A 27073-nucleotide genomic window follows, 5' to 3' on the forward strand; every position below is an offset into this window, starting at 1 on the left:
TTGGGGGTTTGTAGAAACCAAGGATTACAGAACCTAGATGTGCTCACCCTTGGGAGCCAATCTAGGAAGCTGCAAGGCTGCCTTTAAAACTTTCCTCCAAACCTGAGCAGACAGCAAGAGACCAAGGGACTGTGTCTCAGAAATCAATGCCAAACAGGCAATGCCCAACACTGGGCAGATCCTTGTGGTTTCCAGCATGAAATCTCAATATCAGGTAGAGATCTGCACCCTGGTGAGATAGACTTGTTTTGGTGTGTAACACAACCAGATTACACAGGGCCTGGTGGCTGTGAGACCTAGGTGTGATTCCCTTGGAAACTGCCTAAGTAGCTGAGGAGTTGACAAGTTACTAAAACCCAACAGTACATAGAGGCGAATGGTTCCTCCCAGTAGGCAATTAGCTGCAAACAAGACTTCTGGACCCACCTCACAGCCCAGTGAAGTTCTGTTGTCCTAATTGAGCAGACATACACCCTAGCCAGCATCACTAGTGGCAGATGGCTGCAGCACTGGGCAGTGAGCCTACCTCAGCAGATCAGGCTGCTTAGAATGTCTAGAAGGACAGCCGCAAATGAAATGAGAATACAAAAGCTAGTCCTTCAATGAGCAAATGATGTCATATTGCAACAAGCATCAGGAACTTCTAGGGAACCATGAGCTCACTTAAAGAGCAAAATAAGATGCCAGATAACAACAATCTAGTAATTGAAATTTCCAAATTCTTCCATGAAGATTTTAAAATAGCTGTTGCGGGCATGGTGCGGTCGCCTAACTGCCAAATCCAGGCCTTGCACACCCCAGGATCTGATATGTGCTCTGGTTCTAATCCCGAATGCCCGGGATTAAAAGAGACTGGAGCAACATATTATAGATTCTAAAACCAAAAAATTGTCGCCCAAGGATAACGTACCCAGCAAAACTTTCCTTTGTCTTTGAAAATGAAATAAAAATTCTTTAACAGTAAAGAAAAGTTAGAAGAACATGCCTCTTCCGTCTTGCCCTACAAATGATACTGAAAGTTGTTTTCTTGTCAGAGAAAAGGAATAGCAGCCACCAAAATGAAAGGCAAATGTGAAGAACATCCCAGTAAAGTAACAGAAGACTGAATCAATGAACAACCCATTGCTAAAATGTTAGAACCAAATTACCAACCATTCATATTAACCATGAATGTAAATGGCTTAAACACATTGATCAAACATCATAGATTAGTAGACTGAATTAAAAAAAACAAAACCCATCTATTTGTTGCCTACAGGAGACACATCTCACCAACAAAGATCTCATGGAAACTGTATCTCATGGATTTTGATTTTTTTTTTTTAGTTTCGTCTCACCAAAATACCTTCCTTCTCATTAAATTCTTCACTGACTCATATATCATACAGTAGCATCATTTTCTTTAAGAAGGTTCTTGATTTTTATTTCTTCAGCAACATATTAGTCATTCAGTAGTATGTTATTTAACTTCATGGCATTGCTAATTTTTTTCTTTCTGTTACTGATTTTATTTTGTGGCTTTTCATTTTAGGGGATGTATAGTAACTGTGTCATGGAGATTATCATATCCAAATATGAGAATACAATGCACTATGCATCTCTCCTTCCAGATCAAAGATGAACTGCCAATGAAACTGTTAACTATATCTTGACAATAGGGTGCTGGACTCTTTGCCACTGGCTGTGCCTGCAATGATGGACATATGATTGTTTATAAAGAGCTATACTATAATAATAATATAGGGGAACTGAGTGTGGGGGTGGGGAGAGAGATTTATGGAGGGGGTAAGGGAAATCCTGGGCCTATAGAACTGTATCATACAATGATAATAATAATAAATAAATAAATTGGAGAAAAATAATAAGAGATTAAACTATCACATTATAGAAAAATCAATAAACCACAAATGAAAATAGTAACTTAAGAACAAAGAAAGATACCACAATAAAAACACAAAATATGCGACATGTATCAGAAGTGCAGTAATAATAATTATCTTAACGTCAAAGAACTAAATTATTGAATTAAAAAGACATAGAGAGCCTGGTACAATAGCCTAGTGGCTAAATCTTTGCGTTGTATCCTCCCGGACCCCATATGAGTGTCAATTCGTATCCCGGCTGCTCTGCTTCCCATCCAGCTCCCTGCATGTGGCCTGGTAAGATAGTAGAAGACAGCCTAAGGCCTTGGGACTCTGTACCCATGTGGGAATCCCGAAGGAAATTCCTGGCTTCTAGCTTTGGATCAGCTCAGCTCTGGCCATTGTGGCCACTTGTGAAGTGGACCAGCAGATGAAAGATCTTTCTGTACCTTCTTCTCCCTGTAGTCTGTCTTTCCAATAATAATAACAACAATAATAATAACGACATGGAGTGATCACCTGGGTTAAAAAACAGAACCCCACTATTTGCTATTCACAGCATTTCTGAGTACACATGTTGACAGAAAGTGCAAGCTGGAGTTAGCTATTCTAATCAATTAGAACCCAAAAGGCAGCAGACACAGCCATACTCCTATCAGATAAATAGATTTTAAATCAAAATCAGCAAAAAGAGGCCGGGAAAGTCATTTATTATTATTTTTTCCATTATGCAGTTTTGTAGATATAGGGCTTCCCTCCATGCCTCCCTTTCCTCCCTTCCCATCATCCCCATCCCATTTGCCCCGTATTTAACAGTAGTATCTCCTTCAGCTGCAGTCATGATTCCAACGTTCAGCTCTTCACCTTTATCATGACATTGTAGGTATTGGTAATGGTAGAGAATCTAGAACCTTCTCATCAAGGTATATTTAGCAGTTTCATTGTAGTTCCTTCTTTTATTCAGGAGTAGAAATGCTTACTACAGTTCCTCCCTCCATATTCTAGTCTCTATTACACCATTTGTTGATGAAAATTTAAGCGTATACATGTTTACTTATGTATCTGTTTGTTTCTATTCTGCATGAAGTTTGCCTTACACCCGAAAGAACACAACATGAATTTGTTCTTTTGGGATTGACTTATTTTACTGAGCATAATGATCTCCAGTTGGGAACACTTAGTGGGCCAATGGTAGAATTTCACTCCTTTTGGTAACTGAGTAGCATTCTGCAGAGTAGATGTACCAAAGTTTCTTTATCCAATCCTGTTTTGACGGGCATTTGGATTGTTTTGCTATAAATATAGGGATGCAGGTTTCTTTCTTGTATGGAGTCATTTTAGAAGAGCTGTTCATCTTACATGTTTCTATTGGTTGGTACCTAATATTAACAATAAAATCCATAGATTTTTTTAAAAAGGGTTTTGATTTTTTCATTTGGAACACAGAGAGAGGCAGGGTTACAGGAAAGAGAGAGAGAGAGAGAAAAGGCAGTGTTACAGGAGAGAGACAGACACAGAGAGAATATCTTTCATCCACTGTGCTATAATTTTCAGGGCTGGATCAGGCTGAAGCTAGCAGCCAGAAACACCATTCAGGAATCCCATGTGGGTAGTAGGATCTCAAGTACTCTGGTCACCTTCCACTGCTTTCTGGGTGAAGTAGCAGGGAGCTTGCTCAGAAACAGGGCAGCTGGGACCTTAGGCAGCATTTATCTGGGATGCCAGCATCACAGATGACAGACAGCTTTGCTAGCTGCACCACAGCCTAGCACTGAGTGCAACAATCTTGTGGTGGTTTTCAAGCCTGATTCACCCTGTTGTCCTATGGCCTACTGAAAGCAGGAGGTGAGGGAACAGCTCAGCATCCAAGGTATACACTAATTCTTATAATGCATCTTTATGTGGTACTTGCTTTGTAAAGGTTCTATCACCCAGGTTTCTAGAACATGCCAAAATGTGATTTCTGGCAAGCAAACACAGAGGTACTTGAAGATATCAATGGGAAATACATTTTCAGTTATATCATCCGTCCATAAGTGGATACCTTTTTAAATATGTACCTTGTGAACTTTTTTGGTTTTAACTGCAATGATGTTTTTATATTAAATCCTCCATGGGAGAAATTAGTTCTTTGCCTTGGAAAACTGTTAAATAAATTTGTCATTTAAGAAGAAAAGCTTATTTTTTATTTCTTCATTGGATAATCCTCTATTTTCCAAATCGTGAAGTACAGGATTTTTAGGCTAAAGTTAAAACTGTCTAAAATTTCACTTACAAGTTAGCAGGCTCCAGACTGTACTGTACTCTGCTCTCCACAGCCATCTCAGTGCGCCGGCTGCAGCTTTCTCAGCTTCGCAAAGTCACTGAACAATGTCATAAAACTGCTGGTAGCAGCATTTGAGTACTCAAGGGAACATTCTTGCAAACCAGCAGCTAATCTTGAGTAGAAAAAGGCAAGCAGTGAGCCAGTGAAACAATGCAGCAGTCTGACACAACAAGTTCTGGCTCTCTGACCACTGGCAGTTTCCATATCAGCTTTCAGCCTGCCAAGGCATGGATCCAGTTTACCACCTATTTTGCTTATGTAACACTATGTAGGAAATCTGTTTCAGTGTGATTTTTACAAAACAATGGGCTGGTTGCCTCTTTCACAGATTTGTCATGGTTTATCTGCAGTTTTCAAGAATCACTGATCTGCCTTGTTGTATTATGTCCTAGCTAACTCTCACAACATTCTGGTAAGTGCACCATTTCGCATCTGCAGTTGCACAGTGCTGATAAGCTCCCTCTCTATTCTCCTAAAGAGCAATGACAGAAAGAAATCAAACCGCGAAACGGTCCCTTGGGCTTCATTGGAGAGACAGTTTTCCCCAGATTTAAAAAGCCTTTGAGTTTTTTCTTACCTGGCCACATTTATAACTTCTTGTTTCTATTTTGATCCTTTTGCTATTAAAGCAATTGAGAGATACTTATCTATAAACTAAATATTATTGCTAGGCTATAACTACAAAATTTAGTTCTATTGTACATTTCTGTTTAAGGGTCAGCAGAGAACAAAGGACACAAATCTCAGTATAATACCACCAAATGTAGGTTTTTTAAAAGTTATTATGATTAAAATATCAATTATTACAGTACTTCATGAGGTCACAGCTCCTAGCTGCAACCAACTCATCAAATAGAAGTCAGCTATAAACCAGAAAATTCAGTCAAAAATAATTTGGGACAGATAGAATTGAGTCTCCTAAGCTTATACCTGTTGTTTTCCACCGCCTTCCCCCATTCTCACATGCATGAATTTGTTTAAGATCTTATTTTGGGTAAATTTCTCATAGTCCTGATAGTGCCTATCCATTGTTATCATCCCATTAAGATTGTAAGTGTCTGACAATAGTTAGCAAAATGACTTTAGTTAAAATAGGCAATTCCAGCTCTACCAGGTAAGGCAAAACAAGAGAAAAGACAAAAAGCACATACAACACCTCTAAAAGCGTTAGGACCATGTCAGTGAAGACACTAGAAGACCTACACATTGAAGTAGATCCAGAGAACAAGGCAGTATAGGGCAATGTGGAGGTTTGTCTTAGCCATCCTGGCAAGTTAAAATTAGACTGTTCGGTGTGGTACATCAAGCAAAGAACAGAAATGTGTAGCACATTTCAGGAAGTATTGTGGGCAAAAGAGCTACTGTTTTTATGAACTTAAAGAAAAAAAAAGTCACAGCTCAGTTTGAAAAGAGTCCTTCTAAACAGCAGCTGTTCCGTGAATGCACTAGAAGCTCTCTGTGGTTAGTGCGCACTGAGATACCGTGTTAAGTGCTGCGACCTTGGACACAACCTCTCACAACTTCAGAAATCTCTTCTGTGAAACGACTGTAGTAACACGTCCCTTCAGGGATATTTTGTAGATTCAATAAAATGCTATTTGTAAAGGTGTTTTTTAATATATGCCTGCCAATTTAATAATTGTGGTATTTATTCATTTCAAACCTTGTATGAACAAGAATCTATATTGACATTGAACAATGCCAAAGATTACAAACCATGTATCAATTTTAATGATTTTACATTTTTATATATTTTCCTGTTAGATACTCTGAAATAGGTTATTTGAGCGAAAAGCCTGTCAACACAAGGGAGATTGTGCTGAACCTTTAAAGTAGGTGGCAATGTTACTGGATTTCGCAGGCTTAATTCTGTGCTTAGGGAATAGAGTGTTGTTCTGTGCTTTGCAGGATGTTTGGTCAGCAGCATCCTTGGTCTGCTTAGTTGCACCTCCACACCAGTTCTAACTACCACAAATTTTAGACATTGATGAATGTCCCTGGAGGAAAAATTAACCCTGCTTGAGACCTACAGTGTTAGAAAAGCACATGTGTGAATACAGAGTATGTAATTTTAAATACTGATCATAACTTACTACTGTTTTAAAATTTTTGTCCCTCTATACTATTGCAATAATATAGGGGAGGGCTCGGCAGCGTGACCTAGTGGCTAAGGTCCTCGCCTTGATCCCATATGGCCGCTGGTTCTGATCCCGGCAGCTCCATTTCCTGTCTCTCCTCCTCTCAGTATATCTGACTTTGTAATAAAAAAAATAAAATAAATCTTTAAAAAAAATAATATAGGGGAAATCAGTAGGGGGAGGAGGGGTCTAGGAAGGGGGAGGGAGGGGAACACCTAGAGCCTATGGAACTGTATCATAACATTAAAAAATTGTTGTCCCTTTGTGCTATGAAGTTTGATGACCAAATTTACTTTATTGCATTTATTTAAGGTAGGTGCATTTTTTTCTCTCTGATAATGTAGAATTCCTTTAGTGACAGTGAAAGTGAGAAAAGATCAGGACAAAACAGTGTATGCCATGCAGGCTTTTGAGAGGCCTCCCATACGAATGAACTTCAGTCACTTACTTTTTTGGGGGTGGAGACGGCTTTAAGTCAATATACATTTATTGGACTCCTATCCTTGGAAAAATTGCTGTGCAGGTATTGCAGAGGTTAGAGCATTTTTCTGAACCACCGGGATAAAGGAATTTGTTTTCTAATGTGTAGTATTTTCTTTCGCTCCCACATATCGGCAGACTTGTTCATCAGCCACTCTAGTCCCAAACAACTTGTCCTTCTAGATCTATGGGGTTTTTTGCCCTAAAATCATCATGCCCTGATTCGACTCTCCACCCTCTTTTCCATTTCTATCACATCATTATGCAGGGTTTCAAATTTAATCATATTTCTGGTGTGACTCAGACTCCTGATAAAGTTCCATTTCTGGTTGTCTCATTTAGGAAAAATCAACTTCTCTTTTCAGCCCACATTAATGTGGAACACTGGTCCATCTATTACTCAGTTGGTCTTCATTTTTTTAAAATGGAGGCATAATTATCATTTTCTGAATTTATATCCTGTCCATACTTGGGATAATTGTCAGTAATGATGAAAATGATCAGCTAGTAATAGATACCTGGGATAGCAGTGGAAATTTAAATAGAATTGAGGTTTTTGTTAGCAAAGAAACCGAGACAGTTTTACAGTGATGCCATGACTTCATGAGTTTCTCAGTTTTTCTCCATCCCGAGCTTCGGTTACTATTATATAGCTTTACACCCTCAAAGTCACTTTATGGTCCTGAGCTGTCTGAGCCTCCATTGCATCTCCAGACACCATATCTGCATTTTAGCAATAGAGGTGTAAGAAGAGAGGGAGGGAGATTAGGTAAGAATTGCTTGCCAATGCAATATTTACACTTTCCCTAAGACCCTCTAATAATTTTTTAATGTTCACACATGTCTACAAGGGTTTGCGATGTGCAGTTGGCAACATTGCTGCTGCCAACAATGCAGGGAATATATTAAGAAGGAAGTGAGGGCCTGGCATGATAGCCTTGTGGCTAAATCCTTGTCTTGCATGCACTGGGATAGCATATAGGTGAGGTTTCATGTCCCACCTGCTCCGCTTCCCATCCTTACTCACTGTTTACACCTAGGAAAGCAGTAGAGGATAACCCGAAGCCTTGGAAACCTGCACCACATGGGAGACCCGGAGGAAGCTCCTGGTTTCTGGCTTCAGATCATCTCAGTTCTGGCCATTGGGGTCACTTGGGGAGTGAACCAACATTTGGAGGATTTTTCTTTCTGTCTCTCCTTCTCTCTGTAAATCTCACTTTCCCATAAAAATAAAGAAACACTTAAAAAATAAAACAGAAGTGTGGCTAGATATTACATTAGTGAGGCAGCAGTAATCTGTGCAAACGGAATTCTAGAGAAATTCATTTCACTGATGGTAGTACATGTACTATATATGAAGTGGAAGTTCAGTAAGACATTTCATGTTCTGTGCAATAAACATTTCTTATTATACAATATTGAGTTATTTCTCCTAACATTTGTTTCTGTGCTTAAGTTTGCTGGAGAGATTATTGACCATCGTGCCTGAGAAAGGAGTAAAAAACTAACATTCTTCCAAAAAGTGAGAGATGTGATGAATCCATCTAATGGTCTATTTTTGTCTCTACTGATTTGTCAGCTATGGCTGACTAGCTGCAGGCTTCTGCCTATGGTTTGAGTTTATCAGCTTTAGCATCAGCAGGACACACATGTGCCTATAAAGCCGTAAACAAATTTTTTAAGTGGGATAATGACTTTATTTTTTTTTATTACATTGTATTATGTGACACAGTTTCATAGGTACTGGGATACCCCCCACCCCTCCCCACACCCTCTCCCCATGTTGGATTCCTCCACCTTGTTACATAACCACAGTTTAAGCTCAGTTGAGATTCCCTCACTGCAAGCATATACCAAACATAGAGTCCAGCATCTTACTGTCTGGCCTAGTTCAATGAAAGCCGTAGACAATTTTAACATGTAAAGGAGGGTCTCGTTTTCAGGTTTGTCAAGTAAGTCAGTGTGATAGAAACTGTGTTCAGGAAGACTCTGCTGTACTCCATCTTGCCATTTTCTTGGTCTGTTACTTTTTTTCACTAACTCTCCAAGGAAACATTTTCCTCCCGTAGAATGAAGGTGTTCTCTCTTTTCTCTAAGATGTACTGAAGGCCTACCAATGGCAAGTTACTAAGGCAGAATTACTACAGGCTCTAAATGAAATATCATATAGAAAATGATATGTAAATATAAAATGCTGCTGTTACTGAAGCTGATTCTGTTTATTCAGATCTTTATCACATTTTAGCCATCTTAGGCAACGAATAAACTCTGATTCTCTAAAAATCCTGGTAGCAATCAAATTTTTTGAAAAAAAAAAAGATGCTGCTGTCCTGCGTAATAGTTCACCACATATTACCAATTAATATTAATTAGGGAAGATGTAGCAGGGCATAATCAGATAACTCCCACTTTATTCCCAATCTTCTAAGTGTCCCCACCGACTTCCAAAAACCATTAGATTAATTTGTTCCCCAACTCCACACCTAAAATTTTGAGGTAACAAATTTTTCATCTCCTTTTGCAATGACAGAATCCTAGGATCCTTCATACATTTTTAGGCAAGATTAAATATTTGGAAAGTCTGGATAGCATGATTACCTAAGAAGTCCAAATAAGGAAGAGATATTGAAAAAAAAATTTTATAGATTTGCTTTTGTTTAATGAAATTTTAATCCATCATCTTTTTATTAATTAGAAATCATTTGCAGTAAGACTTTCCTACAGGGCAAACAAGAACTAATTAGAATATTTTTAATAATCCATATCTGTATTATCTTTCCAGAATGCCATACAACTCTGTAAGAGAAAAATAATTTATTGGTACTGTCTGAGATAAGCTGTGCTTGAGGAAGTGATGTCATTTCAACTTGGCTTTGACAGCTTTCTGTGAACACAGAAAGTGAGTTGAGTGAGTGTTACAGGAAGAAGTCAGTAAGGAGGGACAAGAGAAACTCAGGGATGACTGGGCAAATGTATGAGAATTATTTTTTGAACACACCAAACACATAGACTAAACTCTCTGAAAACACAAATTGTAATTTATTATCCATCCCCACACTTTGGTTGGTCATGGTGATGACATAGATTTGGTAGATTTTATAGTGAATTGCAATCAGTTCTAAGCCCAATTAAAAGATTGCCGAGACATGGCTGTACCCAACACCTCATCCCTATCTCTGTAATCATCACTCTTGAATATAAGATGGGTATTCCATAAACAGTATTTGTTAATTCCTGTTTGTCAGTTACTCAAAATATGATGTTATAGAATGGCAATGTTGGGACCATTCTGTCGACTTAGGTTCATGTTCCGACATGCCATATGTGTGCTGGTTTATGTCCCTGTTGCTCCACTTCTGATGCCATTAGATATTATTTTCTCAAATCATCAATGGATTCTTCAGTCTTATCTCAGTAATCTCAAGATGTGGTGACCATGAACCTCATTATGAACAGCTAGTTCATACCTTAACAGTCCATTTTACCTCTTGTCATAAGACTAACCTCCCTATTGCCACCCATCTAAACAAAGAGTTATCTTGAAGAGTACAGGGTATGAAACAGGTAATCTGGTGTTAGAACTGATATCTGAATTTTCAGAAGAGTCTATTATCACCATTTTTCCAGACATTTACAATCATCTGTAGGATTTATCAAAAAACAGATTCCTAAACTTCGTTCATCCCAGACATTTTTGATTCGGTAGATTTGGGAACAGGCCAAACAATTTGCATTTCTCCCAAATGATGCCAGTGCTGTTGATGTGAATACCACACTTTGAGGAATGTTTATTAAGGATATTCTAAAAGCAACAGTAAGCAAGCACATTCTCTGGCAAACGTTGGAAAATACAACCAAGGCAAGGTATTTTACAGCCTCAGGGTGGTGTGCCTTTCCTTAACCAATGTTGGTACCCACTCAGACTTCATCTTACTATTCTGGATAAAACAACTACTCTTCTGGGTGAGTCTTACACATTCACCTAACCATCATTCATATTCTTTTCACATTGGCATGCCTTTTCTTCCCGTGTTCACCTGAAGAACTTCTTGCTGCTCAAGGTTCTGCCAAATGCCACATACTCTCTCTGATTCTTAAAAAACACAGTGATTTGTTCAAACACCGTGTTTTCAAAACTCCCCACTTAGAACTTTAAGTCACACTATCAGAATTTGTCCATGCAATGCAGTTAGTCTTACCCAACTCAATCCCTCTTGGAGATGTAAGGGCTAGAAATCCAAGGAGGCAGAAAATTGGTGGGGTTTGATTTCTTTTTTCACAACTAGGAAAAACCACTTCCATCTTCCAGGTTGTAATGGATGGTAATAAGTCAAGGAATCTCAATATTCTGCTTATTTATCAGTCCCAAGACTGATATTTTTAGCATCCAAATTCACCCAAGAAATATGTATTTTTTGGTATTGAAGCATTTTATCTGAATTTTCCATTTGAACCCCCACACGGTTGTCTGTGTCTATGAGTATGAAGAGCAAAGATAAGCAAACTTCATCTGAAAACTCCTAGAGAATTGAAACATTCACACACAAAGTTTAGCATCTTATTCATCGTTCAGGGTTAATGAAAACGATTATTTACTTAAAAAATTTGTTATTTATATTTCTTGCATAATTCATCAGAGAGGTCCAATGATAGGATGTAATACATAAAGTAGCAATTGTCCTTTTAGACATATATTCATATGCCATGTATCATTTATCTTAAATTTTTTTGAAATTACAGCTCTTTTAAAAGAGAAAAATTTTATCCTTTGGAGCCTGACTATTTCAGCTTCATGGAGAAGTGTTACAGAAATTTTTTTAATGCCGAGAACTGTGCTGGTAATTAATAACACAAAATTTAAAAGTACACAGGATTTGTTTAGAAGCAACCTAAGAAAAAGTAGTCAGAAACAAGTTACAACTACAATATATAAGAAATGCACCAAGGGGGCAAATAAATAGTAAAGGATTGGCACATGCACACGGGAGTGGGTGGCTGTTTGGGTGGCTCTGAAAAGCCTATACAGATGGGAACTGTATTTCAGAACGAGTAGGAGTTTATCGAAGTGGTGACTAGAAGGGGTGTCAGTTCTGGCAGCGTAAATAGCAGGTGCACAGGCATGCAAATATGAAACAGTATGGCACAGCTGAATGGAGATAAGTCAGTGATATCGCTGAAACACAGACTTTGTGTGAGTTGGTGGTAGAAACTGATGATGAGAAAAAGAAATTTTCATCACTAGTAAATTTCCAGAAGACCTGTGAGGGTAATTAGAACATTTGAACTTTATTCTACAGTCAAAAACATTTTGAAAATGTATAATTTTGGAAGTGTGTAAAATGGTCACATTTATACATAAAAAGAGATTTTACTATCTTTATTGATTCTCCCATGACTCTCACTGATTCTTCTTCTTTAGAATTGAATAGCAAAATGAAAGGTGGTCTCCTATGAGAACTATGAAAGAGGACAAATAGGTTTGCACGTCATCAAATTATCAGTGATAATCTATTTTCTTCCAAGTTTTTTTCTGAAATTGGTAGAAAAATAGGAAAAGTGGCACATAGCACAGAATAATCTTAAGCTACATTGTTTCAGTCTATCATGTTAATAATTCACAAGTGAAAACATTAATATATTGAGATTTCAGTATAATTCTAATGACACAAAACAGAAAATTTATTGCAAATTAAAGTTACAATAATAACAACAGATTGTCAAGGCAATTTATGAAATAAGAATTAAAATTGTTATTAATTAGGCAGCAGAATTCTAATGAGAATATTCATTGTTAATGAGATTTGCTTCACTATGATAGGCACAATCTCATTTTGTCCATAGTAGGCATTATCATTTAAGTCCTCCTACTTACTGCTGTTTCTTCCTATCATGTGGAACCTGAGATTTTGTCTTTGGAGGTCAATGTGTTACTGATGTATGAGGTATAGATGAAGTGGGTGTTTCTGGGTCACAGAAACATTTTCACAGCTGTAATATTTTCAGTTTAACCAGATAGTGGTCCCTAATAGGTGTGCTGTGAGAACTGAGATAATTGGAATTGGATGGGTCATTTGAGAAGCCGTCAGCTTTGACATCATCCTTGTGTATCAGTTTAATACCATGCAGGAGCTTCAAAATCACAACTGTCCCTCCTCTCTTCTCAAAAAACATCTATTTTTCCTCTCCATAAATGGTAATGACTGGAAATAATATCAACAATGAGCTTATTGATTTAGTTGAGAATCCATTTTGGGTAGTAGCCTACATTTTCTTAATAAAGGGCCTGTCCTCTAGAGCTATATAGTAATGTTAGCTCATAATAAGTTGATACTCAGTTGAAAGTCTTATTTCAAGAATCAAGTATTTTACTTTCTTCAGACATATAGTTATTATTTTTCCTAGTGCTTTTTTTCCTTTGTATTGTTCCCTTATGATGACATTTCTCATTCCTTATATTTATCTTGGATTTCGTAGTGCAATATTGTGGCTGATCGTGGTTGAAATAAGTTTCCAAAGCAATTATCAGCCATATAGTTATATAATTGGAGAAGGGAAGCCATCAAAAACTGGAAACATTTTTTTACTAGTTTGTTCCAGTAACAGAGGATATATATATATATATATATATATATATATATATATATATATATATATATATATTGATGTGAGCATTTGCAATTTCAAGAGATTTTTGAAAATCTAACTATTTTTTGTAACATGGATGATTAGGACTTGAACATACAGTGGGAACATATTGATCCATCTTCAGACTTTGCTTTTCCTGATAAATAAACAAAATCAAATATAAACCTCAACAAAACAAACAAAATCAAATATTGGTCCCCAAATATATTATTTCTGAAAGCCACTAGTCAGTTTATATACCATATACTTTTTTGTTACATAGTAAAGTATCATTCATTTTCTGCCTGATATTTGTATGTTATCCCATCCAGTGACAATGAAAAAGCCATTGGCAATAGTAAAGACAATGATAGAATATTATATTATGTCTTATCAAAAATGTTGTATTAATTTCAGATTATTCGACTTGGAAAAACTGGATATGACTGTTACTGATGTAGGATAGGAGTGTGCACAAAATGAATTTTCCCTGCTAAACCTAACTTTGTCACTCTTAAATGGGCTTGTCTTTATTCAGGGTTCATTTCACAGAATGGAAATCAGGATCAACTCTGTTAACAGATTTAATAACACTTGATATTAAAATATAAATTGTATGTATGAAGTATATATGTATATATATTTTTTCTGCAGCAGTCTATAATTTCTAAATGTCAAGCTGTGCTTTCCAGATTGGTATAACATCCAGTTAAGCATTCATTATTTGATTATCAACTGTCAATAGAAAATTGAAAAATCAGTGCCTGCTTGTTTCTCAATAGTTCCTGAAAACTCATCATGTTGAAGATTAAGCATCTTAATAAGTCACTTAGCTTTGTAAGTTCAATATACATATAACCTTGACTGTTTTCAAAATACTGGATGACATTAAATCTCTTTCTGTATTCTTGATGGAAATAAATTAGTACATGAGTGCTAGAGAACAAATTGAGTGCAAAACATATCATCTGGTTATTGATAAATATTTTATGTGATATAGACTAAAAGCCTCACTAGCTTCATCTTAAGTTTCATAACTCTTCCTCATTTTTGATCTATCAAATTTAGCATTCAGGATAGTGAAAAGGCTCCTTGATAGCACTTTCACCGGGAAATAAATGCCCATGCTTTCTAAGATGCATGGATTCTGTCATCTTTATGTATTGATGTGACAGATTACTGAAAGCTTTTCCATATTTTCCCCAGTAAAAATATATTCTTATTAAACTGAACTTCCAAACACTCCCAAAGTATTATAAAAAATACAGATATAATTCATTCAGCCACCATCAAAGAGTCATCTCTAGCAAAATTTTATAGAAAAAAGTGGCTGTAGATCTATATTTTTCATACATCAGTGTGTCATCTATTGAGGTTTGTACTACACAAGATGATATCCCACAACACTAAAAACATCAGCTTTGTTGATACATAATTCATACTTCACATATCATGAAGTGTACTCTTTAAAATATACAGTTCAGTTGTTTTCAGTATATTCATAGCTACTGTAAAATTTCAGAACATTTTCTGGGAAATTGCAATAGAAATGCCTGTGTTAAGTAATCATTCCCCACTTCCCTCTTCCTCCAGTTCCTGGCAACTATAATCTACTGTGTCTCTAAGAATTTTCCTATTCTGAGTCTATAGCATGGGATCGTAGAAGCATTTTGAATATGACTTCTTTTACTGAACATATGGTTTTTCAGTTTCATCCATGCCATAATACATATCCGTATTTTATTTCTTTATTGTCTGAATGGTATTTATTGTATTGTGTAGGTATATCACATTTTGCTGATACCATGATCTCTTTATTCTCACCCAACTGCCTCATTTATTCCTCTTCCTTTGTCTCAGAAGAGAGCTCTTTGGATGCAGAAATGAGGCAAGAATAATGATTCTTTTATTTCTATTAATTGTAAAGAAGGAGATCATTAGCAGACATCTTATTGAGCTGTGAATGATCAAAATCCAGTTTCTCTTTGAGGGTTTTCTTCTCCTGTGGTCTGTGTAGTATGCTGATCTCCTGTGTCCTACATACTGCTGATTTTGTTAGCAGTCACAAGCTGTAGACTTTCCCCGGGTGAAAAGATCTGCTTGAATTTACCCTTTTGTACTTCTCACTCTCACTTTGGTTTTGTGCCTTATGTTCCAATCTCATTGACCTTGTTCCGCATCTTGAGTACAAAACTGTTTGGACTCCTACTTGGAGTGTTTGTCTCTAACTAGCCACTTACCAGGCTTCTTAGTTCTTGGTCTAAGTATCCCATTATCTCAGGGAGGCCTTGACAAAGTCCCTGCGTCTCCAGTCTTGATTATACCTTTCACGTTATTCTTTGTAATTGTTCTCTGCTTTCCCTCCCTGTTATTTAGCATCATTCATGATTGTGGATTTATCTGTGCTCTCCAAAATATAATCTCTGCTAGATTGTTGGCTCCTAGAAGGACAGACTTTCAAAAAAAAAATGTGTTTTATTTACTGCCATGTCCTCAGCATCTCGAATAGTTTCTGGCACACAATAGACAATAAATATCTGATGAACAAACAATTGTCTTTCATTACCACCTGTGCCCTGATGACTCCCTCCTCGGTGTCTCTCCAAGACCAATATCACACTTCATTCTGTTGTGCACTGCTCTCCTGACAGCTCTATATGAATGCTTTGCACGTACATCAAAGTCAGCAGTTCTAAAACTGGGTTCATTATCTTTATTCTCCAACTATGCTTTGAGCCCTGTTTAATGGCTTCAGACTCTTATTATCTAAGTCAGAAATCTAAGCATCATCTTGGGATCTTTTCTTTCTTTAGTCCTTCATGTGTAATTGATCATAAGCTTCATTTGATTCAGTGTTCTAAAATTTTTTGATACAATTAAAAATTTTTTCACTGCCACTACTATCTTCCAGGTAGCTATTTTCTATGCTGTATCATCGTGAGCTCTCTCTCTCTCTTTCTCTCTCTCTCTCTCTCTCTCTCTCTGCGACTTCTGCTCTTTCTTCAAACCCATACTTCGCACCACTAACAATTTTGTAACTGTCACTGGCCATGTCACTCCTTTGCTTTGGAGTCTTCAGTGATGATTTGTTTCCTACAGGTAAAGACTCAGCTCTGTTGCTTGGTTAGAAATTCCCACCTGCCTCTTCAGATTGTATAGTAGTCATGCACCACTCATTCTAGCCATGCCAGATAACGTTCAGCCCCACTCCCTCCAAATATGCTCTTTTAAAAACTATGTCTTTACTCAGCTACTTTGTCCTGTTTGCAAACCATAGATAACCTTTAAGATACTGCCCAAATACCATATATTTTTTCCAAATATTTTTCTGACTGTCCTTAGAATACTTAAAGTTTTTTTCCTCTATGTTTAATGACACCTGTACCTATCTGAATAGTCATTTGTACTTCATTGATTTGCATTGTGATAGATTTCTCTGATACTAGAAATGAGCAAAGCATATTCTCAGAGGATCTTGGAATCAGGTAATGGCAGACCTTCTGTCAAGGGCCTTGAGAGAATCATGCTTACATTTTAAGTAAAATGTATGTAAAATATCTAGTTGAGTATCTGATCTATGCTAGATATCAACGTAATAAAGATTATTACTTAGTATTCAAAGTTAGGGCAGCCAGTGATGTTTGGTAAAACTACCAGTGGTTGAATCAATTATTGGATAAAAGTTTATTTTATTTTATTTTGGTGACCTGATCAAGCTATTATAAAATATACTAGAGATAAGCATATATCATGAGCTGAGTGTAGAAAATGTAGGTGCACAAATATTAGTGGGAGAATTACAGCCAAAGTGGCTTACTAAAGGTTAAGTGGTTAAAGAGGGGAGTGGATAAATCAGGTTCTTCTTTATCCCAAGGCTGCATAAGGTCAGATTTGAGCATTTTATAGAATTTGGATGCCACACATGGAAAAACATTATTAGGAGAAGCAATATAATGGAATGTGAGATGTTTGGGCACAAAATGGCAGAAGACTGAGGTTATACCTGTGGGTAAAGTTCTTGACCTCTCCTAGGTCTCCATATTTTATGTACAAGGCTAGAAATTTGGCCTGACATGTTCTCTAGGTTACTGTAAGTGTAAAAATTCTGAATTTGTTTGATATACTCTTCAAGTAGGATATCAATTATTCCTGAAGATTAAGATAATCAAGAAATTAAGATTCATTGATTTCATGAAAACTAAATAATGTTGGGCCCAGCGGCGTGGCCTAGCAGCTAAAGTCCTCACCTTGAACGCACCGGGATCCCATATGGGCGCCGGTTCTAATCCCAGCAGCTCCACTTCCCACCCAGCTCCCTGCTTGTGGTCTGGGAAAGCAGTGGAGGACGGCCCAATGCATTGGGACCCTGCACCCACATGGGAGACCCGGAGGAGGTTCCTGGTTCCTGGCTTCGGATCAGCGCAGCACCGGCCGTTGCGGCTCACTTGGGGAGTGAATCATTGGACGGAAGATCTTCCTCTCTGTCTCCCCTCCTCTCTGTATATCTGACTTTGTAATAAAATAAATAAATCTTTTAAAAAAACTAAATAATGTTACTTATTGCATTGTAGAAACTCAACTTTTCATCTGCTTTTGTTCATCAAAATTAAAATATCCCAGTTTCTTATATAATAGTGTAAAATTACTTAAAATATATTCTAGCAACAAAACATGTAATCTATTCATCATCTTATTACCCAAGTAAAATGGTGAATATTAAGAGGATGAGTGGGTACAAACAAGTGCCACTGGAAATAGATAACAACAAAGTTCATTATGAACTCCTAGCAGGAAGTGTATAAAACACAATGCAGCTAGTTTGGGGCTGGGGTGAAGAACTGTGAATCCAATTTACTTTAAAGAGAGCTGATGATTGTCAGAATCAAAACGTAGGTTGAGACCACATTGCGGGCCAGTTTGATCTATACCTAACCTTTATGTGAGCTATTCACACTGGACAGAAATCACCTGTAGGTGTAGTTTCCTCGTTGGTTAAGTTATCTGGATTAGTTGATTTGTAATAGTTCATCCAACCAAAATATTTCATAGTTTTAAAAATTTTAAAGCAGGTCAAGCTCAAAAACTTATATATATATATATTTATATTTATAAAATATATATACATATATTCAATCTACAAATAGAGAACAAGAGAGAGAAATAGTCTTAAATCTATTTATCCACTTATTATCTATCCAGTTATCTATTTTTATCCATCTTTCATAAATGATATTCAACTGTTGTAAGATTGGAACAGTCTTGGTAATTTCAGCTGTAATTCTGAGTTATTTTTAAAAATCATGCTTGCCAACTATATGTTGACAACCCTTTTACATAATAATTCTTTGAAAAATATATTAATTGTGATATACTGCAAGTAATTTTCCAACAAATATAATTGACAGCATCTTATTATTAATCAAAGAATTCAGTAGTAAAAAGGAATAAAAAGAAAGACAAAAGGTGTACTCCAGATAGAATAGGCAGAATACTGTCAAACTCCACCATCATCCTGCCTGCCAGTGTTGGCATGGTGACAGAAGGCAGTGATTAGCTCCTTCATTTCTTTGTGCTACAGGTAAGTGGCCCATCAAAGTAGACTTGGTGGCAAGTGCTCTGCAGACAGATTAACATTTTAGTGGAAATTCTTTTTTCCTGGAAACTATCTGAATCATTTGAAACCTTTCCTCAAGAAGGAAAATGCAATTGCTCCTTGACAAAAATTCTTCTCGCATATCCTTCCAAAGATAACCATGAAAACAAAAGAGCACTATTCTGTTTCTGTGATGTCACCCATTGCATTTTTCACTTTTCTAATGTCAGGAGTGATGTGTTTCATCATTAGATGGATTGTCGTCCTCCTAGGAGCACCCGGGTAAGGGTGCACATCTTTGCACATAAGATGATTTCTTGAATTCTCTGCATGTGAGTTTACCTCTCTATAGAGAAATAGCAGTTCTTTCCAAGGACATTTCATACAATTTTTGTAAAACGTTAGTGAAATTGTAGATGTGAAAATGGCTTAAACTAAAAAGACTTACATAACTATGGTTTGAGAACAAAATGTTGGTTGTTGAGAAGCCAGAAAAAGCTTCAGTAATTTGATACCATCAGTGAAACACTTGATAATTTCATGGATAAATACACAAAACACACCTGAGTTGAAATAAAATTCTGAGTATCTGTAGTATATAAGAAAAGGATATCCATCTTCAGATACATAACAATATGTTACACATACATTGGGATAAATATTTTAGAGAAGTTAGCAAACTTTTCTTGTAAAAGAATCAGTTACTAAATATTTTAGGCATTTGAACTCTGATTTTATTACCAACACTCATAATATGAAGGTTTCCATTGACAATATGCAAACTGGTCAGCATAGTTGTAGCCCAATAAGACTTTATTTATGAATATTGGTGTTTCCATTTCCTTATAACTTTCAATTACCAATGGTGTTATTATTATTAATAATTATAAATTTAATTATTTATTTTTATTGGAAAGGCAGGTTTATGGAGAACAGAAGAGACAGAGAGAAAGATTTCTGTCCATGGGTTCACTCCCCAAGGTACTGCAACAACTGGAGCTGAGTTGATCCAAAGCCAGGAGCTTCTTTCAAGTTTCCCACAGGTGTGCAGGATCCCAAGGCTTTGGGCCATCCTTCACTGCTTTCCCAGGTCGCAGAAGGAAGCTGGCTAGGAAGATGAGAAGCCAGGACATGAACAAGTGCCCATATGGGATCCCAGCACCTGCAAGGCGAGCACTTTAGCCACCAGGCTATCATATCAGGTCCTCTTTTTTATTTTGAAGTTCTTGAAAATACAAAGAATGTTTTGAGCACAATCCATACAAAATACAAAAATGAGCAATAGATCTTATTTAACTCATAGTTTGCCAATCACCAGAACACTGCTTTTTTTCAGTACCAGTAAGTTTTGATTTATTCAATGTTATTTTCCCAGGGAAAGGAGAAGGGGTGGGGAAGTCAGTATATGTGTTACAAAGTGATTAAAGAACGGGAAAGTACAGCAAGAATCATCCAGTACAGAAAATAAATCAACCTTCAAAGACACTCACCCAGGGATGAGGTCCCCCAAGCCCAGGAGGCTTAGTCTCCTGCAGGTTAGTAATGAGGAAACCTTGAAAGGATACAAGCTTTCCTACCCTCCCTCCTCATAAATTCAAGATTTCACACAAAGCTTCGGTTTCTGGCAATAAACATGGAGTTACATTAGTCTGCCTCCTATCAAACAATCTTGTGGCCACTTTGACACAAGTTTCTTGCACTTGCATAAAAGTTCCTGAGTTAGAAATACATTCATTCATAGTTCCCTTCTTGGTCTCCAAACCCCACTTTCTGCACAGAAGGTCTCCAGCAGCTTCTCTTCTTTAGGATACAAATTAAATAGGCTTGATTCATCCAAAGACATCAGTGTCTTAAATTTTTGGCATGTGAATCACACACGAGGAAATGGCCTTGACTCAGGAGGTTGGGAACGAGGGATTTTCTTTAGGATTTTGGCATGAATCCGCTAGCGGTGTGGAGATACCCCCAAGAACTTATGTGTTGAAGGTGTAGGGTTTTGCTTAGTGGGTGGAGGAATGGAGGAGAGGGGAGAATAGGTATCAACTTTTAAGAATAGAAGATCCAAAATAGGATAGGGGTGGGGGAAACACAAAAGGAAAGATAGTTTGAGATCCCCACTTAACGTTTCAGAATCCTTTGGCTTGGTGCAGAACCTTCTGTTAAAGCCACTTTGGCTACTTTTCTCTCAGTACGAAAAGAAGCTTGTAAACAATTCAACCCCACAAGAACATGGAGAAAGATCAACACATTATATTTACACAAAGTAGGCCACCTAGCAATCACCAACTCAGAAACTCACTGAAGTCCTACCAAGCCCAAATAACTAAAGGGGGGCAGCATGTGGGGGAGACAGGAACCCCGGGATCAGACACACAGTCCGATGCATCCTATTGCATTTGTTCCCTTTCAACAGTGAGGTAGGCTTGTGGTGATCTCTCAGCTAGTAAACGAAACCCCCTTTTTCTCCTATAGTTACCAATAATCATCACTACTGACTTAGGGCAGGACACTGGCTCCGGATGCCACAGAGGCCCTCCCTTATGGGTCTCTCTGGAAACCAAGAATTTGGGAAAGTTAAGGGTTTTCAGTCCTGGCAGGACAGCATAGAATGAGAACAGGGTTTTGGTTTTCAAATTCATCCTTACCAAATCATTTCTTTTTTACACACATGTATGGACACATGTGCACATGTACTCTGTTGTGTGCCTGGCCTAATCTGCTAAAGGATGGATTTTGCACATAAAGCCAAAACCAGTGGTGTTAGGATCTGGTAAGTCCAACCATGGCTTTTTTCTGTGGGCTTTCCACCTGGCTCAGCCTCTGTTCTCTGCACCACCTTTTCCTGTTCAGACTAATTTCCAGTCTTCCAGAAAGAAGGAAGCGATCAAGCCCCAGAGCAACCCAATTAACATCCCAGGAAGCATTTTCAAGGTGGAGGGGCTCAAGAGGACACTATGGCAAACAAGCCAGCTCTAATTAGCAAAATGAGGTAGTTCAACAGGCTGTGCACTCCAAATAGTTGCTCTCTGTGATGATAAAAACCAACAAAACTCTTCCCGCTGTGCAGACCTGGAGCTGCTGCCCACTTATCCCTGAGCTTGCTCATGTACCTGAGAACACAGCACAGGAAGAAGGGCCTGAGTTGGCATTGTGGAGAAAGTGCGACCCAAGGTACAGTTATCCAGGGGAGCAAATAAGTAAATCACATTGGCCCAGAACAGGGTGAGGATCTGCGGCGGTTCCCTCATCATGTCCTCCCCCCACCCCGGCTTCTTTTTTTGTTTGTTTTTGGGGGGCAGGTCATCACAACCCACTACTTGGATTATGAATTAACAAAATATGGAAAAACTCTGTCTTACCTGTGAGAGGCCCCTTCCCACAGAAGGCAGAGACTTGTGGGATAGATCCCGTTATTTGATCCCACAGCCAATCTTTGCACCCTGGAAAGGGAAGTATTCTTCCATATCCTGCCTTGAGAGGAAAATAACTTTCCCATCTTGGCTGTTTCCTGAAGCTGGAGATTTTAAAGGAGGAACCTCAGATAAAGCAAACAGGTTACAGGGTGATATCCCTCCCCAAAGCCCCTTACTTGCATTTGGATACAGCATGGTTGAAATTCCTTTGCCTCACTGCTTCCTTCCACCAAGAGGGGAAAAGGGGTGATGGTCCGAACCCCAGCCTGAGATTCAAGGCAGTGTCAGCTACCCCCCAAACCACCCTATCCCCACTTTCTCCACTCTGCAGTTGATGCCTGCTCCTTAAAACTTCCTGCTAGCAGGACAGCCCCCACCCACTGGGTCTCAATTCTGGGCCTCAGGGAGCAGGGCAGGGATGTGGATCTCTTCTTCATCCTCCCTGAAGTAGGCTGGCTTTCCCTGGGAACTGGGGGCCTGCTGGGTCTTTAGGGAACACGAGGCTACCATATGGCTGATGCTCTGGCAGAAGTGGCATTTCTTGGGCTGGGATGGCAGCTTGCATTCCTTGGCATGATGGTCTAGACCTCCATAGTTGTAGCATCTGTCTCCTTTAGATCTGCGCTTCTGCAGGTTCTTCCCCCTTGGCAGCCTCTCACTCCCAATGTAGAACACTCCCCGGGGCCCAGTGACACAGATGGATCCCACGTCCTTGGCAGACTTCCCGAAGGTGAACTCCACTGCTTCCCCTTCCTTCAGGCTCCGGAAGCCCTCCTTGTGCAGCTTTCTCTGGTGCACGAAGACGTCCACGGGGGTGGGGGAGGCGGGAAGGTGGGATGGGGCGTCGAGCGCCCTGCACAAGCGGTCATGGACAGGAAGCAGAACCCCATGCGCACGTTGAACGCATGGGGCACTAACCACCTGGGCCGCGTCCTCCGACGCCTTCTCCGCTTCGTTGGTGCAGCCACCTGCAAACTGCTGGTTGGACACGGAGCCCATGATCGTCCACAGAGCCCGTGGCCCCAGGCCCCTGGTCGGGCGGCTGATGGCCCTAGAGAAGTCCGGAAGCAAAGGGGTGGTTCGAAGAAGAAGCAGCTACATCTTCCCCTGACTAAAACACTCTTATAGAAAGAAAATGAACTTTCAACAACCTAAGTTTCTCATTACTTAAGCTTTTCATATATTCTATGTAACACTGACCCAAGTTGTATAAGAGGGGGCCAAATATGTAATCTGAGCCTTGCTCTTCCTCCTGTAAATCAGGGGAGATACTATTTTTTCATTTTTTTCTGAGCTTTCTTTTGCTGACGTTTTGTGGCTTACTGGCTAATCTCTCTCAGGTGGACTCATTTGTATTTATAAAATCTGCAAAAGCTACTCTGCTGACAAGCTTTCATCTCCTGTTTTATTTATTCTTAGCTTGATTAAAATATTTTCAAGTAAATTTTATAGTGTATATTTAAGATACGTTATGATATCATGGAATGCATATAGAAGCATAAAATGTATTATGAAGCAATATCCATTATCCCACATGCTTTACCCATTGTTTTGTCTTTCTGTCAAGAAAAGCTAAAATTTCCCATTCAGCAGGAATCCTAAATATGGGCCAATGTTACGAACTGTGTAGTTCCGCGTTTTACATGAGACCTCTAGACTAATTCATTCTGCATGTCTGCTACTGTATAATCTCTTACCTATAATTCTCCTTGCTCAATTCCATCTCTGGTAACCACTATTTTATTCTCAATCACTGTACATTTGACCATTTTTAAAGGACTCCATATGTAAGATTGTGCAGTGCTTTTCTTTCTGTTTGATTTCACCTAACTGAATATCCTGCAGGTCATCCACATTATGACAAATGGTGAGATCGCCTTAAAAGGCTAATACTGCACTGTATATATTTACTACATTTTCAGTGTCTGTTCTTCCATTGATGGACACTGAGATTGCTTCTGTATATTGGCTGTAGTAAACAGCATTGCAATGAACATGGATGTGCAGCTTTCTACATGGTAGGATTTCATTTCCTTTGGATTTGTATTCAGTACGATTGTTGATAGTTTGGTTTCTTTAGAAACTCCATATTACTTCCCATAATGGTAACACAGATCTATATTCTTATCAGCATTGTACAAGGGATCCCTTTTCTCCACACTCACGCAATGTGTATTATCTCAACTTTTTGATGGTACTCGCCCAAGGGACTAAAATATCTCACCGTCGTTTTGATTCACATTTTCCTCACAATTTATGATACTGAGCTCCTTTTGGTGTATGCCTATTGGCATTTTTATATCTTTGTAAAAAAATATCTTTTAAGGTCTTTGTTTCTGGACTAATTTTTGTTCTGGTATACTATTGAGTTATATGAGATCTTAAAAAAAAATGTTTAAATAGCCCTTCCTCAAATATATGGCTTGAGTATGTTTCTTTTCCCCTAATCTGTAGATTGCCATTTCAGTTTGTTGATTATGTTCTTTGCTATTTAGGGGCTTTAAATAAACTGAGAATCAGGGATTGATTTCTGCATTTTGCTGAGTTCTATTTATTTGGACTCTCCAGTTTCTTGATACTAAATTAGATGGTTAGGATGTTCATTGATTCTCCATCTGGGTAGCACTTGCGACACTGCCATTTTGTAACAGCCCTGCCCAGTGAATCTGGCTGCCTTATTTCAGTGGAATTTTTCCAGTTCAATAAACTTATGCATGTGGACTGTAACTCACAGTAAATGAGCACATCTTATAGCGCAGAGGACAATACCTAACTGTGAACATGTGGTCAAATTCGACTAGTTAACGCTTCTAAAGAACTTTTAGCTCTGAGAATACAATGTATTACTCAGTTGCTAGGAGATATTATTGCTTATTATTTCCTCGAGTACTTCTCAGTAGGTACTTTGCTATTAGTATGTAATGGCAATGATTTTAAAATAACCTGGTATTGCAGATTATTTGCAGAAGACATGAGGTATAGATAAAATTTCAGTGAAATATTTTGCTCCTCCATAAATCATTAGGTACACACTTACTCTTTCCTTATCTTAGATGTTAATACCATTTCTAAAATTGAATAGTGACACCTGTATTTGTATAAAAAATCAAATTAAAATATTTTCAACTAAAGTCGCATGACTTAGCAGCCTATCTATGTTGATCAATTGATGATCTATTACATATATATATTGATCAATTTACTGATGCTACAGATATATGTATGAATGTTATGTATCTATGCATAGATATATAGATATAAACAAAAAAGAAACAGTAGTTTTAGTTGATGATTTAGTAATGGGAAATTGATCTATGTTGGTCAACATTGGTGACTGTAAGTCACTCTTTCATATTGTATAAATGAGATAAGAAATAGTCTTCCACTTATGTATTTAGCTCCTTTTTATTTGAAAGACAAAGAGACAAAGGTAATGGCAAAGACCTTCAATTCCCTGGTTCACTCCTCAAACACAAACCCAGGGCTGAGCCAGGATAAAGACAGGCTCAAGGAGTTCAGTATAGGTTTCTCATATGATGACAGGTACCCATGAACTTCAGGCATCACTTTCTGCCTCCTGGGTTTAGTTTAGAACGAAGATGGAATTAGAAGCAGTGTCAAATTCTAAAACCTAGGTTCTAGTGGGGATGCAAGCTTCTCACACACAAGTTAACAGCTGTGTCACACCACTGCCCCCCCCCCCCAACATTTGGAAACGGGACATATTTTAATGCACATCTAAAAACTTGGGAAAGCCAGTCAGTGCTATTAGAGCAGAAAGAGCACTAAACTGAAGAAAACCACCTTTGTAGGAACTCAGTTCTTTTCCTTCTTAACAAGTTTCCTCTCATGCTAGGGTTTAGATTCCATTTAAAGTTGGAGTGGCATTCATTTTCAAGCTTAGAATTTAAGGCTTGGAGCAGATTCTTCAGGGTTTCTACCAATCGCCACTAGTTTTCTACAAACAATGAAGATCTGTGTGTTTGAGGAGGCCCTTTATTATTTTCTCCTCATGTATCTTGAAGTTTCTTTAAACTTTGCATCCAAAGCGTTCAATTACTTCAGAAAAAATTCAACCTGGGATGCAAATACCGCTTCTAGCTCTGACTTCCTAGGATCTTTATTTCAAAAGAAGATAAATGTCACACACTCTTGTGCAAACAGGCACACACACAGCTATTAAAAACAATATTTGGGGCTCGGCGCAGTGGCCTAGCAGCTAAAGTCCTCGCCTTGAACTTGCCAGGATCCCGTATGGGTGCCAGTTCTAAGTCCAGGAACCCCGCTTCCCATCCAGCTCCCTGCTTGTGGCCTGGGAAAGCAATCAAAGACGGTCCAAAGCCTTGGGACCCTGTACCCTCGTGGGAGACCCAGAAGAAGCTCCTGGCTCCTGGCTTTGGATCAACAGTGCTCTGGCCATTGTGGTCACTTGAGGAGTGAATCATAGGATGAAACATCTTCCCCTCTGTCTCTCCTCCTCTCTGTAGTTTCCAATTTGCAATAAAAATAAGTAAATTTTTAAGAAATGTATAGTCTTTTAAAAAGCAATCTTTGAAGATTTCTATTATAGTCTCCAAGAAAGTTTAAATCTTGAGGTTTAAGAACTATAGAAGCCATGTTAAATAAATAACAATTCA

The 27073-nt window shown here is 38.2% G+C and overlaps 1 protein-coding gene and 1 pseudogene across 2 annotated transcripts in view; one reads left to right on the forward strand and one right to left on the reverse strand.

The window, feature by feature from the left end:
* The window catches only part of FGF12 (fibroblast growth factor 12), a 536096-nt gene that overhangs the window by 51853 nt on the left and 457170 nt on the right, over positions 1–27073 (forward strand). The window lies entirely within an intron of this gene.
* LOC101535508 (protein lin-28 homolog A-like) lies at positions 22824–23435 on the reverse strand (annotated as a pseudogene).

Source organism: Ochotona princeps, chromosome 3, assembly GCF_030435755.1.
Source record: "Ochotona princeps isolate mOchPri1 chromosome 3, mOchPri1.hap1, whole genome shotgun sequence".
Lineage (NCBI taxonomy): Eukaryota > Metazoa > Chordata > Mammalia > Lagomorpha > Ochotonidae > Ochotona > Ochotona princeps.